We start from the raw sequence: 13,541 nt of genomic DNA on the forward strand, positions 1-13,541 counted from the left end.
TGGCTCCAATTTTCATTGGTTCCAATATTCATTAACTCCAATATTCATTGACTACAATATTTATTGGCTCCGATATTCATTGGCTCCAATAGTCATTGGCTCCAATAGACATTGGCTACAATAGACATTGACTCCAATAGTCATTGGCTTCAATATTCATTGGCTCCGACAGTATTTTGACTCCAAAAGTCATTGGCTTCTAAAGTCATAGGCTCCAACTGCTTTTTGTCTCATCAGCGCCAAATATATTTGGCTAGAATGCTACGGGTCTAAGAGACTATGAACCGCAAGACTACAAGTCTAAAAGGATCTAGCTGGTTACGAGTTATACATGCCTGCGAGGCTACAGAGCTACGAAGCTTCTAGAACTCAAGTTTAAGTGACCGCGAGGATACAGGACTACAAGTCTGCATGAGTACTTGACTACGAAGCTACTCATCTACAAGGCTCCAATTGCCGCATCTGTCTTCGTCGGAATTTTCTCTTTTGATCCATCTGCTCCAACAGCATTATGTTATAAGAATTACAAGGCTACTTGATTACGTAGCATCAAGTCTACAAGGCTCCATTGCATCATTACTACGAGACTACAAGCCATGAGGTTACGAGACTATGCGATTGCAAGTCTTAAAGGTTACGTGATCGCGAGGCTATAGGACTACGAAGCTTTCAGTACGCATAGTCACGAGACTGCATGACTAATTGGCCGCGTGGCTACGAAACGTCACGTCTCTAACTGACTACAATAGCAATATTCAGTGGTGAGAGTAAATTTATCTCATGCAAAGGTACTTGGTGCAAGTAGTACCGCTTTTCAGCATCAGATGACGTCACGTGTTGCTTGCAGGTAAATAATATTTCCTTTATGCGGGATGCGGGATGCTCACTATCGATCGCATAAGAAGGATGAACTTCCTTCTCCTTGGAGACTATCGAAGCCATCCTTCTTATGCGATCGATAGTGAGCATCCCGCATCCCGCATAAAGGAAATATTATTTACCTGCAAGCAACACGTGACGTCATCTGATGTTGAAAAGCGGAACTACTTGCACCAAGTACCTTTGCATGAGATAAATTAACTCTCACTACTGAATATTGCTATTGTAGTCAGTTAGAGACATGAATTTTCGTAGCCACGCGGTCAATTAGTCATGCAGTCTCGTGACTATGCGTACTGGAAGCTTCGTAGTCCTATAGCCTCGCGATCACGTAACCTTTAAGACTTGCAATCGCATAGTCTCGTAACCTCATGGCTTGTAGTCTCGTAGTAATGAAGCAATGGAGCCTTGTAGACTTGATGCTACGTAATCAAGTAGCCTTGTAATTCTTATAACATAATGCTGTTGGAGCAGATGGATCAAAAGAGAAAATTCCGACGAAGACAGATGCGGCAATTGGAGCCTTGTAGATGAGTAGCTTCGTAGTCAAGTACTCATGCAGACTTGTAGTCCTGTATCCTCGCGGTCACTTAAACTTGAGTTCTAGAAGCTTCGTAGCTCTGTAGCCTCGCAGGCATGTATAACTCGTAACCAGCTAGATCCTTTTAGACTTGTAGTCTTGCGGTTCATAGTCTCTTAGACCCGTAGCATTCTAGCCAAATATATTTGGCGCTGATGAGACAAAAAGCAGTTGGAGCCTATGACTTTAGAAGCCAATGACTTTTGGAGTCAAAATACTGTCGGAGCCAATGAATATTGAAGCCAATGACTATTGGAGTCAATGTCTATTGTAGCCAATGTCTATTGGAGCCAATGACTATTGGAGCCAATGAATATCGGAGCCAATAAATATTGTAGTCAATGAATATTGGAGTTAATGAATATTGGAACCAATGAAAATTGGAGCCAATGAATATTGGAGCCAATAAATATTGGAGTCAATGAATATTGGAGCCAATGAAAATTGGAGCCAATGAATATTGGAGCCAATAAATATTGGAGTCAATGAATATTGGAGTTAATGAATATTGGAGCCAATGAAAATTGGAGCCAATGAATATTGGAGCCAATAAATATTGGAGTCAATGAATATTGGAGCCAATGAAAATTGGAGCCAAAAGACTGATGGAGCCTTTTGGAGCCTGTTGGAGCATTTGGAGCAATTGGAGCCAATTGATATTGGAGCCCGTGAATATTGGAGCCAATGATTATTGGAGCCAACGAATATTGGAGTCAACGAATATTGGAGCAAACGAAAATTGGAGCTAATGAATATTGGAGACAACGAATATTGGAGACAACGAATATTGGAGCCAACGAATATTGGAGCCTACGAAAATTGTAGTCAACGAATATTGGAGCCAACGAATATTGGAGCCTACGAAAATTGTAGCCAACGAATATTGGAGACAATGAATATTGGAGCCTACGAAAATTGTAGTCAACGAATATTGGAGCCAACGAATATTGGAGCCTACGAATATTGGAGACAATGAATATTGGAGCCAAAAGACTGTTGATGCCATCCGTTTTCTGTGTGTACTGTGTGTACGTTCCGTTTCCTGTGTGTCCTGTGTGTACGTTCAGTTTCCTGTGTGTACTGTGTGTACATTCCGTTTTCTGTGTGTACTGTGTGTACGTTCCGTTTTCTGTGTGTACTGTGTGTACGTTCCGTTTTCTGTGTGTACTGTGTGTACGTTCCGTTTTCTGTGTGTACTGTGTGTACGTTCCGTTTTCTGTGTGTACTGTGTGTACGTTCCGTTTCCTGTGTGTACTGTGTGTACGTTCCGTTACCTGTGTGTACTGTGTGTACGTTCCGTTTCCTGTGTGTACTGTGTGTACGTTTCGTTTCCTGTGTGTACTGTGTGTACGATCCGTTTCCTGTGTGTACTGTGTTCATGGTCTATATGTCTGATATTGACATGACCCGGACTTGCGGTCCGTGCCTTTACGATGACGGTGCTGCCTTTTCGTTGTCGGTGCTTCCAAAATGTGCTGCCTTTTCGATGGCGGTGCTGTCTTTTAGATGTCGGTGCTTCCAAATGTGCTGCCTTTTCGTTGTCGGTGCTTCCAAATGTGCTGCCTTTTTTCTATTGTGCTTCCAGAATGTGCTTCCTTTTTGTTGATGGTCCTTCTATTTTTAATGTTGTTTTGACTCTAGTATTATTGTAGATGTTTCTTGATTTGACTAGCGTATTATTCCATACGGTGCATGTATATAAGCGAGTCCTAGACAGCAGGGCGCTCAGTTTGTTACTGACGTCGGCGGTGTAAGGATCACCTAGTTTATTTCTTCTGGTGCATTAATCACGTAATTACCTGTTCTTGCGAACTCGATGGCATCTTTACCGACTTTAACGTCGAACTCGATGGAGGTTGTACCATCGTCTACGGGAACCTTTACGACAGCTACGACGGAGAAGGAGCAGATTCCGTTGACAACCACGTCGACAACACTGGAGGAGATTTCAACAGACGTGATACCACCAGCAGAAGAGACTTTAATCCCGGTAGTGCTGGCTGTGCAGGAAAACTCGACGAACTTCGTTTCGCCCTCGATGGAGACTTCAATGGATGCCGAATCGACAACAACTAACGAACATCGGTGCTGTTACTGTGACAAGATTTTCTCAAACAGCAGCATTGCTCGACGGCATGAGAAGAGAGAATGTGCCAAGAACCTATATCGTAAAATGTTTGTTTGTGAGAAATGTCATAAGCAGTTTGCCAGAAAAGATAATATGAAAACGCACATGAAGACATGTAAAGGTCCTGCTGTGCGGCAGAAAGTAAAGGTTTCGGTGCAACAGCGATGCGTCGATGTTCATAAGAGTATGCCTGGAAATGGTACTACTGTTGCAACGTCCATATCTGGATCGGGTCTGAAAGGTTCGTCTACATCGGCACGGTATCCTTGCAGCTACTGTGATATGTCGTTCACATTTTCCCATGATGCACGAAGACATGAGCGGAGCAAATGCAAAAAGAATCCTTCTCGTATAAAGTTTCGATGTGATGAGTGCCTTAAATGGTTTACTCGAATTGACAGTTTGCGACATCATGCGAAAAAATGTAAAGGTGGAGTCTGTGCTCCTGCTGAACTACCTGTCAACATTTCGACTCCTCGCTTTAGATTGGAGACTCGTGAGCGTACAAGCAAAAAAACAGATGTGCAGAAACCGATTGCTATGACGTCTGGACATGGACCTAAACCTAAGACTGTGTTCGGAGCATTACAAGTGAACGATAATGGCTTCTACTTGGCGCAGACTGCATTTCGTGGAACGTTGAAAGACTATTATTATCTAAATACGTTCGGTGAGTCGAAGGATATTTGTACTTTTCTTGATGATATCAGACAGGACATAATCAATCAGCTTACTGATGACGTAGCGACAAACGGACCTTTGAAATATAACTTGTGGTTGGACTGTCTATATGGAAAGCCGTATCCGTTAGATGACAAAGTGAAGAAGTGTGCATTCAAGACATCGGCTGCAGTAATTTACAGTTCTGACGATGTGAAGCAAACTGTTAAAAACGGTATCCAGAAACTCTGTCAAGAAGAGGAGAACTATGTCTGTAAAGGTTCTGGCTGGACTCTGTCTAGTATAAACCGATTGGAGCTAAGAATTAGTCATTTCACACCGCTGCCTAACTAAATGATTGTAAATTTGCTGGCTTTCGTAAGTGATCCTGTAGTAGAATAGAAATTATGTAATAAATATTATGTTTGTGAAAGAACTTGTGGTGTTTAATTCCTCGAACCTGTTACTATTATGTTAAATTGATATTTTTTTTTTCAACGTCCAGAATCGTACCAAGGATAGGAACTGACCGGGTCAATCAGTATATTGATTGCAAATTTATTTAATAAATTTTGGAACTTTTTCCCGAATCTCTAGCATTAAAATTACGCATTTCCAATATGGTGGTCTTGATGTCTGATAGGATGGTGGTCGTAGAGGATTTAGAGTCTCTTTACGAATGTTGAACATGGTTTATTGAAATTATTATTTTTTACATAAAATTAAACATTCTTGCATCGATCAAGTATCGAACCAAGGACAGGAGCGGATCGAATCAATATGTAAATTAATGAGTGATTTATTTAACAAATTTAGAAATTTTTCCCGAATTTCTAGCTAAATAATTACGGATTTTCAATATGGCATCTAAATTTCAAGATGGTGACCATAACGATGATTGCAACATTAATAAGATCCAATATGGTGGTCGTAACGTAAAGTGTAAGAATGACATGGTACTCAACCAAGATGGCGGGTTTAACGAAATATTCAACATTTATATAATCCAAGATGGCGACCGTAACGATAACTGCAACAGTGGTTTTTAAGATTTTTATTATTTATTCGATTAAATAATTTTTTAAATGATTTTTAAAATTTTTCCCGATTTTCTAACATAAAAATTGCGGATTTTCAAGATGGCGACCGTAACGATAACTGCAACAGTGGTTTTTAAAAATTTTATTATTTATTCGATTAAATAATTTTTTTAATGATTTTTAAAATTTTTCCCGATTTTCTAACATAAAAATTGCGGATTTTCAAGATGGCGGGCGTAACGATAACTGCAATGGTGACGTCATCATCCAATATGTCGGAAACAACAATGCCGGAATTTTCTAGAAAACAAAATGACGTCATCCAAAATGTCGGATCCAAGATGGCGGATCCAAGATGGCGGATCCAAAATGTCCGCCGTGATCTACTTGTCCCGTTACGCTGTGTCCCTTACACTCATCCAATATGGCCGCAGTGACGTCACAATCCAAGATGGCGGACATGACGTCATACTAGGTGACGATATATATGCTTTGAAAAAAGTGGTGGGAGTCAGTATGCCAGCGCCCTCCACGAGGGAAGGATCGGATGTCATTTTTAATTTTTTGCCCTCACCGGGTTCGAACCGAGGACTCTGAGCTCCGTGTCGTAAAGTACATTTTTTAAAAAAAAAAATTAAAATTTTATTAAATGGATTTTTTATAATTTTTAAATTTTTTTTCATTAAAATCGGATAATAAATAAAAAAGTTAAAGATGGCGGCCGTAACAAAATTTGCAACGGTGACATCATCATCCAATATGGCTGCCATGACATCCTTATTTTCAAGGTCGGCGGCTTATAAGCGGCTAGCTCTTAGGAGTTTTAAGCCGCTTTTAGGAGTTTTCGTTTTTTCTAGGGCAAAGCGACTTTTGAGGATTTTCGAAATCCTAATTTTTGAACTGTGGAATTATTTGAGATTTTTTGGCGGAAATTTTTTTCAAAAAAATTGAAATTTTGGCGATTTTTGAGGAATTTTGGGCAATTTTTGCCCAATTTTGGTCATTTTTGGCGATTTTTGAGGATCAAATTCCAGGTCAAGGTCAAAGGTCAAGGTCAAGGTCATCCAAGATGGCCGCTGTGATGTCACAATCCAAGATGGCGGAAAGGACACACAGCTCCACCGCCTGCCGCCTGTGCCAGAACATACTATCCTATACTACTGGAGCTGTATTTGGAAATGTTCCTTTGGCAAATCGTAAAACACTTATGGTATCTTGGCGCACAAGTACTACTTATATATTTTTTTTTACATGTTTCCACAAAATTTAAGTGTTTCATAAGATGGCGTTGACAACTGACCGCCAGTACCCCCTTCAAGCCGCGTCACAGCAGGCGATGGATTATCGCCAGCGGCCAGACACGTCGATTCTCCCCCCTCTCCCAACCCCCCAACCACACGGGCTCTGTCCACTTGGCCGTCAGGAGCGCAACCAGGATTTCATCGGGGGGAGAAGGGGGAATGCAATCGTTTTCCCCGTTGTTTGCTTTCAATTTCTTTCTTTTGTTGGTGGAAATGATAGATTATTTAAGATTTCTGAGGGATGTGATATTTCCTCTCATCCCCCCCCCCTCACCATCATACCTTTTCCCTTGTGTATACCACTGTCGTCCGTAACTGCGAAAATATACGCAATGGATATGGCAATGAAATAATTTAAACATGCTTGTTTTTTTTTTACTTACAAAACGAACGTCACAAAATTAAATAAATTTATACTAAACCCTATGTCACGTAACTTGTCTCAAATTGCACAGGTCTGAAAAGTGGTTATACCAGTGGTAGCCATTTCCAAAAACCTGACAATCACGCGAAGTTGTTTACAACCACGACAACGGTGACAGAAAAGTAAAATGTATACAGGATTGCTCCCCCATTTTGTTTTGTTGACCCAGCCTTCTTAGCCGAAGCCCTAACGGCCTGGGGCCCTCATGTGCGTGGATACGGAATACCACGTATACGCGAAACAGGAGAGGTTTTATAAGAGATCCAGCTATGTGCAGAGGCTGAGGCTACCCATCCCAGCATAGACACCACCTTCACCCCCCGCCTCACTCAGATAACCAGACAATTGGCTGCGTCCTAAGCCCTCGGACCTTATCAGCGTTGCTGGTGACAGGAAGAGATTCACTGCCACCAACTTCTAAGCGTTCTTGTTGGTGAAACGTAAACGAGCTGTTCCTCTCGCTATTGCCGGACGCTGACGGCTAGAGTTGTGACCAATGGCCGGCGACCTGTAGCTCGACGCGCCGCTATGGTGGAACCCGCCTACCCGGACACGCATTCGGGGCGCAGGGCTTCAGGAAAACACCGCGCGATTCATAAACGGCTCAACATATCCGAGTGGTGTCTGTTTACGAAAAAAAAAAAAAAAAATTGGTTGTCTGTAAAGTCGGTTTACGGACGATAGTTTAACGTGACGTCATAACAAAACATTGATGAAATGATTGTATACTTTTATGAATAAAATTGAATCATTTTTATTGAATTATTACTATTTTGTATGGATACAAAGAAGGAGTGAAATGAAATCTACAATTTAATTGATAAATTTACTTTTATTTGCACTCATTAATTAAAATATATTTATTACTTTAACGAAGAGATTATTTTAACTATAACTTTTATACATGTTTGCTATTTAACTTCTTCCAATCTGTGTTATTCTGTTTTAAGGCTAGGACGATGATAGGTAAAGTAGGAAACGAATGGGAGTGTTTCAAGTTTAATGTGCCTCGAAAAAGTCAAATCGATGGTTGTTCCAATCGAGTGGAAGAGAGAAAGATGCGGCGCAAGCGTACAATGAGCGTAACGGGACACCGCGTAACGGGACAATGTGCGTTACGGGACTTTTTTTCGTGCGTGCATCCGGCGTTCATCGATTTATTAGACGTCACGTCAAAAAACATTTAAAAATACGCTGATGAGTACGTGGATGAGTAGTTCTGTTCCCGTATTTCGTTTTTAATCTGTATTTTTAAAAGAAAGAAAAAGGCTCAAATGCGTGTTTTCACAATATGTATATATATATATATATATATGTATATATATATATATATATATATATATATAAGGCACAAATCATCTGGTACAGACTAGTGAAAGCACTCCAGGAGACTTGCATTACACCTTTATCTCAATTTCTCCGCCATATAAGGTTATAGTACCCGCTCAAAACTCACAGTTGTCCAGTCACCGGGATCGCGACAGCGCGACGGAAACCACGTGAGTGATGCGAGGGCAAAATATCGCATTACTGTTCAGCGTGCGGGTTTTAACCGCGCGACGGACAGTTTCTTGACATTGCATTCGCACTGCACATGCGATAGCCATCTATGTTTTACGAGTTTGCTTTAATTAATAGACATGTTAAAAAAATAGTTTAATCTAAATTTAATATTTTTCTGGAAAAAAAACTATTTTTTTTTAACTTTTTACAAGAGAATTTAGTAAACAAAAATTCAAAACTACGCGAATCATAACCGAAAGGTCCATTCTACAAAGACACGGTAACGGAGACGGATCACGTAAACGGAGACGTATCTCACGTAAAAAAGTTTCTACAACAGCACGCAGACGGAGACGGACCCGTACGGATTAGCTCGGCAATGCTGAGCTATTCCGTTTACGTCGCTCCGTGCGACCAATAGAAGCCAAAATATTTGGCTGCGGTGGTAGCCATGTTTGTTTATGTTCTAAATACGTTAAAAATTGTTTAAAGTATTGTGTTCTATTATTTCTTTGTGGTTTATTTTACTAAAAAATTATTTTTCCCGTACTATAATATCGAAGCATAATGAATATTTTTTATAAAATTAATATTTCGTAACGTTGAAATGCAAACTCATTGGTTGTCATTTGTTACGTACGTTTCCGTGCATTGTGCAGGCAGCAGAGACGCGATAGTGGAATGTTCCGGGAGATCCGTCTCCGTTTACGTGCCATTGTTGAACGGGCTTAATAACAATACACCAGTTTGAACATAATTTGAAAACAGAATCGTCGCACTTGTAACAGCGCCAGTGACGTGGTGGCAATAGAAAAAAAAACTTTCTAATCTCCAAGCCTGTCACGTCCGCGGGTTTCGTCGGGTTGGTGTCGCAGCACAGACGTATTGGAACATGATTGGTTAGGGCTAGGGCCGTCAGGACTGCGCGAGTCGTCTCTGCAGACGGAGGCAAGCGCAGAGTTTTAACAGTCACGTGTGTGTGGGTGGTGGCAAGCGAACCAGGCACTGTAAGGAAGTATATAGCCCTTTTGTAGTCAGGTGTTCAGTTAAGGTCAAATGAATAAACTTACAGTTTAAAAAAAAACATTAAAAATACCGCTTTTATCGTTGAATGAACTAAAAATTAAAAAAATTAGATTTAAATTTAAGTTTTCTGTCCGACACACCCAAATAATGCACCACAACTCTGGCAATATTTTCGTATTTCAGGGTTGGCAGATATCAGCTTGTCGTTGTGTGAAGCTACTCCTTACGTTGCTACTGCAACAATGTGCAAAATATCATTGAAGGCAGGTATGTTATTTGGGGTGATGCAAGGTGAGCTGCTACAAAGCCTGCATTTTCAACTGTGTGAGAAGCTGCCTCACGTTAGTGTAAATATTATTGTTTTTTTTTACTACACGTGTAACAATTTAATTTTTTTTCCCCCAAATTCTCCCCCCCCCCCCCCCCAAAAAAAAAAAAATCGCGTATCCGCCATTGGTTGGATAAACTCGATCACTCTCTCGTGGTCTAATATACAGGCATGTCTGAATAAAACAGCCAGTCAATAGAGAAATCTTGCGGTTCGTGTACTTCAGAATGAGATTAGGGAGTATAATTACACGTACGACAGGCTCCGCCCTGGTGGTAATAATCAAAAAGGTAGACTAATTTATGCATTCGCGGGCAGAGGAAGTTTCCATGATGAGGGTAATTTAAAAATAAATAAATAAATTTAGAATCTATATGTTAAAAAAAACTTACGTCAAAACCAAGGTGTTTAGACTGTTGCATTATCACTGTCAACATGAGTCACTTCCTGCATCACCAAAAATAACACACTGCCTTCAACGAAATAATCCCCTAATTACCCTCCCCTCTACCCATTGCTTCCGCTAGTGGACTAACGGTAATGTTTTACGTCCCGCTGGTAAGTTAGAGGGTTGAAGGCGACGTAGACCACGTACGTCTGGGTGGAATCGACTCCACGAACAGAGCGCAATAGAGCGCGGCAGCCAGAGAAGAACCCTGGTGTTGCTAACGAATGCTCGTTCTGCGAAAAATGTTAAGAGTTGTAATTGCTCGTGGTGATGCGTGACGAGCAACAACATTTCGGTCATGAAGAGGTGTTCTGGAACGACGGTTGGTCTCGCTCGGGAGAGGCGCGCCGCGGCGGGGTTAATGACGCTCGTAAACCCGGCAGCCGCCGCTGCGAGCTGTTGCGTTTCTTATTCACGGCTCGCCGAGAGTGAATCGCGCCGTTCCGCCAGTCTCTTCACGAAGGCGCCTCGGGGTGTTAATTTACCAACCGCGCCCACTCGCGCGGATTTTAAAACTCCGAAACTCGCCCCGCCGCGTTCTCGAGGAAGCGGGGAGAGGGCGTGGCCAACTTTTTTTTTCTCCCGGCTCTGCTCGTAAATGGGGGCCTTAAAACAACAGCGGTAATTTAACTTTGCACATTTCAAAACTCACGAAGTATACGCGTGCTTTTTTTTTTTTTTTTTTTTTTAATGCACGAGGACGTAAATGAAGACACCGAGGATTTCAGAAGAAAAATATCAGTTCATATTAAATTTAGGAATTTTTTTTTTCTTTTCACGCTGACACAATTTCAGAACAAAGTTGCGTCGTAAGGGTCTATTGTAAGACCATCAGTCCCGGACTCCAACGTGTGTTTGTGCTTCCCTAACTTGGCACGCCTTTTGCTCGTCTTCTCCATCTGGGTTGGGCATTCTTACGCTGACAAAACCTTGGTTGCTTTGAGTCCTTCACGTCGTGCTAGCTATGATGGCATTTCGAGCTAGGAAATCATCTTGTCCCGAACAAATCAGTGACCTCATAGGTGCGGGATTGCTTATTGGAAACACGAGCAGAATGTTGAATTAGCACTCAGAAACTATATAACACGTGGGGAATTTTCCGTTTGTAAAAAATATTAACTTTTTTTTTACGAAATATTTTTTTAATCTTAACAGTTTCAGGAGTATTTCAGAACTCGCTAGTGATGTGTAAACATCTTCTCTCTCGGTAACGAGAAAATACGTGTGTTCTCGTGTTGTTCATGTTGCAAATAAACGTATAATACGAAATATGGACACGAAATTTAAAGAATTATTTAAAATAATGCCGATTGTAATAAACCAGAGGTGCCCCCCCCCCCCCCAAACACTATGACTTACCCCCCCCCCCCCCCAACCTAATGATGCGCTCCCCCCCCCCCCCCCCCCGAAATTTTTATGCCATTTTCTCAATGATTTACTCAATGATTTTATAATATTATACTTTTTTAGTATTATATTTTATCACATTTTGCATTAATTAAAACTGATTTTCTAATAATAATAATAACTTTGGTCATATCAGGTAATATTTCCATCCTGAACCGACAGATGCCAAACTGCTTTTGTTGAGGAAAGTGTGGGGTTGCCAATTTGATTTACAAGATCCCTTTCAATTATCAAAGCACCAGAAACGTATTTTCACATTAGAAGCTATAATTATGTAAATAATATATACATTTTTCTCGTCTTTTAACCAACCCCCCCCCCCCCTGAAATTTTAATGACGCAGTCTGCGTCGTTACCCCCCCCCCCCCTTGTGGGCACCCCTGAATAAACATACTGATCAATAAAACATTCGCTTTTTTTTTCTAGACGCACCTTTACTTTCTGCGCCCGCCGTTAGATTGGCTGCCTGAATCGTGAACGTTGCTTGCCACCATCACCTGCAGATGGTGGCACGAAACAAACGGATATTTTAAACTATTTGAAATGGCTCCGATAAAAACGAAAAAAGATTCTAAAATATCTTTAACCCCGTATTGGGGCCTGATTTCCGACAAGGAATTTGATTATTGTACTGTTTATCTGGTTAAAATTCAGTAAACCAGTTAATACTATAAAGTTTTTTCACACATTAGAAGTTATACTCGATGGAATTACTAAAATATTAACCTGAAACATTTAAAAACACATTTTATAAACACTAAGTGTATGTTTTTAGGTTTTTTTCTGAAGCGACTGAAAACAGTGTATAAATAATTACTACAAACAAACTTTTACCTTGTTGAGCAGATTCAACATTATCATAATATAATATTATGTATTAAAAAAGTAAAAACAATTTTTTGTGACAAAATTTTAACCCCTTTCCTCGAGACTAACAAACACGTGCTCTACCGCTGTACTATTAAGCCAGTTATGAATGTAATAAGAGAATATGACTGTGTTATGATCTTTAATACCCATTTTCTTTAGTCTTTCAAAACTTGAGATTCCTTTTTATTATGACTATTTTAGCTCACCAAATATATTCCAAAGTAGTTTCGCTATCATAAAGTTATATTTGCAACACCAATACGTTTGGTATGTACCCTAATGTTTACGAAAGTGACTATGTACGGGTTTTGTGTTGCTACAGGTTGGTCCGCCATCTTTGTGTCACATTTCCGTTCATCGACTTCCATTCCATTTCCACGAAATTACTCCTACCAAATGTCGTACACGTCAAGCTAAACTGTTTACACATCAAAACGTCCTGTTTGATTCATTTTGTGAATATTGAGCTCCCGAAGCTCCAACAATTAAACAGTATGAATATTTTTTCGAAAACATTATGTCAAAAAATAAAAATGTATTATTCTTAAAACTTTGTAAGTTTTCTAAACAAGATCAGTTAGAGGCCCCAAATCCAGGGTTTATGAACTTGTATTGGCTACGGAAAAGGAGGTCGTTGGTCAACGTTAAGAACTTTTTTTTGCGTAACTTATACATTTTGAATATTTTGAATTAAAATTGACGCTAGCAAATATCAATAACTCACTTTTATTGGTGTATCTATCAAAACTTACAAATAGAATGAGGAGGTGTAGAGGGGGGGACTAGAATAAAAGAGGCCGCGGGCTGCAATCCCGGTCTGGCTATCCAGATTTTGGTTTATATCCTCCCTAAATCACTCTAGGCAGATGCTCGGATGGTTCGTTACTCTAGTCTAGACTGAGGCCGCTTCCTTTCCTGCAAGTAGTTTCCTTGGACTAAGTTGTTGA

The 13,541-nt window shown here is 40.4% G+C and overlaps 1 protein-coding gene across 2 annotated transcripts in view; it reads right to left on the reverse strand.

Annotated features, from left to right (window-relative positions):
• The window catches only part of LOC134534748 (uncharacterized), an 86,739-nt gene that overhangs the window by 26,312 nt on the left and 46,886 nt on the right, over nucleotides 1–13,541 (reverse strand). The gene's annotated exons all lie outside the window — the stretch shown is intronic.

This window comes from Bacillus rossius, chromosome 8, assembly GCF_032445375.1.
Source record: "Bacillus rossius redtenbacheri isolate Brsri chromosome 8, Brsri_v3, whole genome shotgun sequence".
Lineage (NCBI taxonomy): Eukaryota > Metazoa > Arthropoda > Insecta > Phasmatodea > Bacillidae > Bacillus > Bacillus rossius.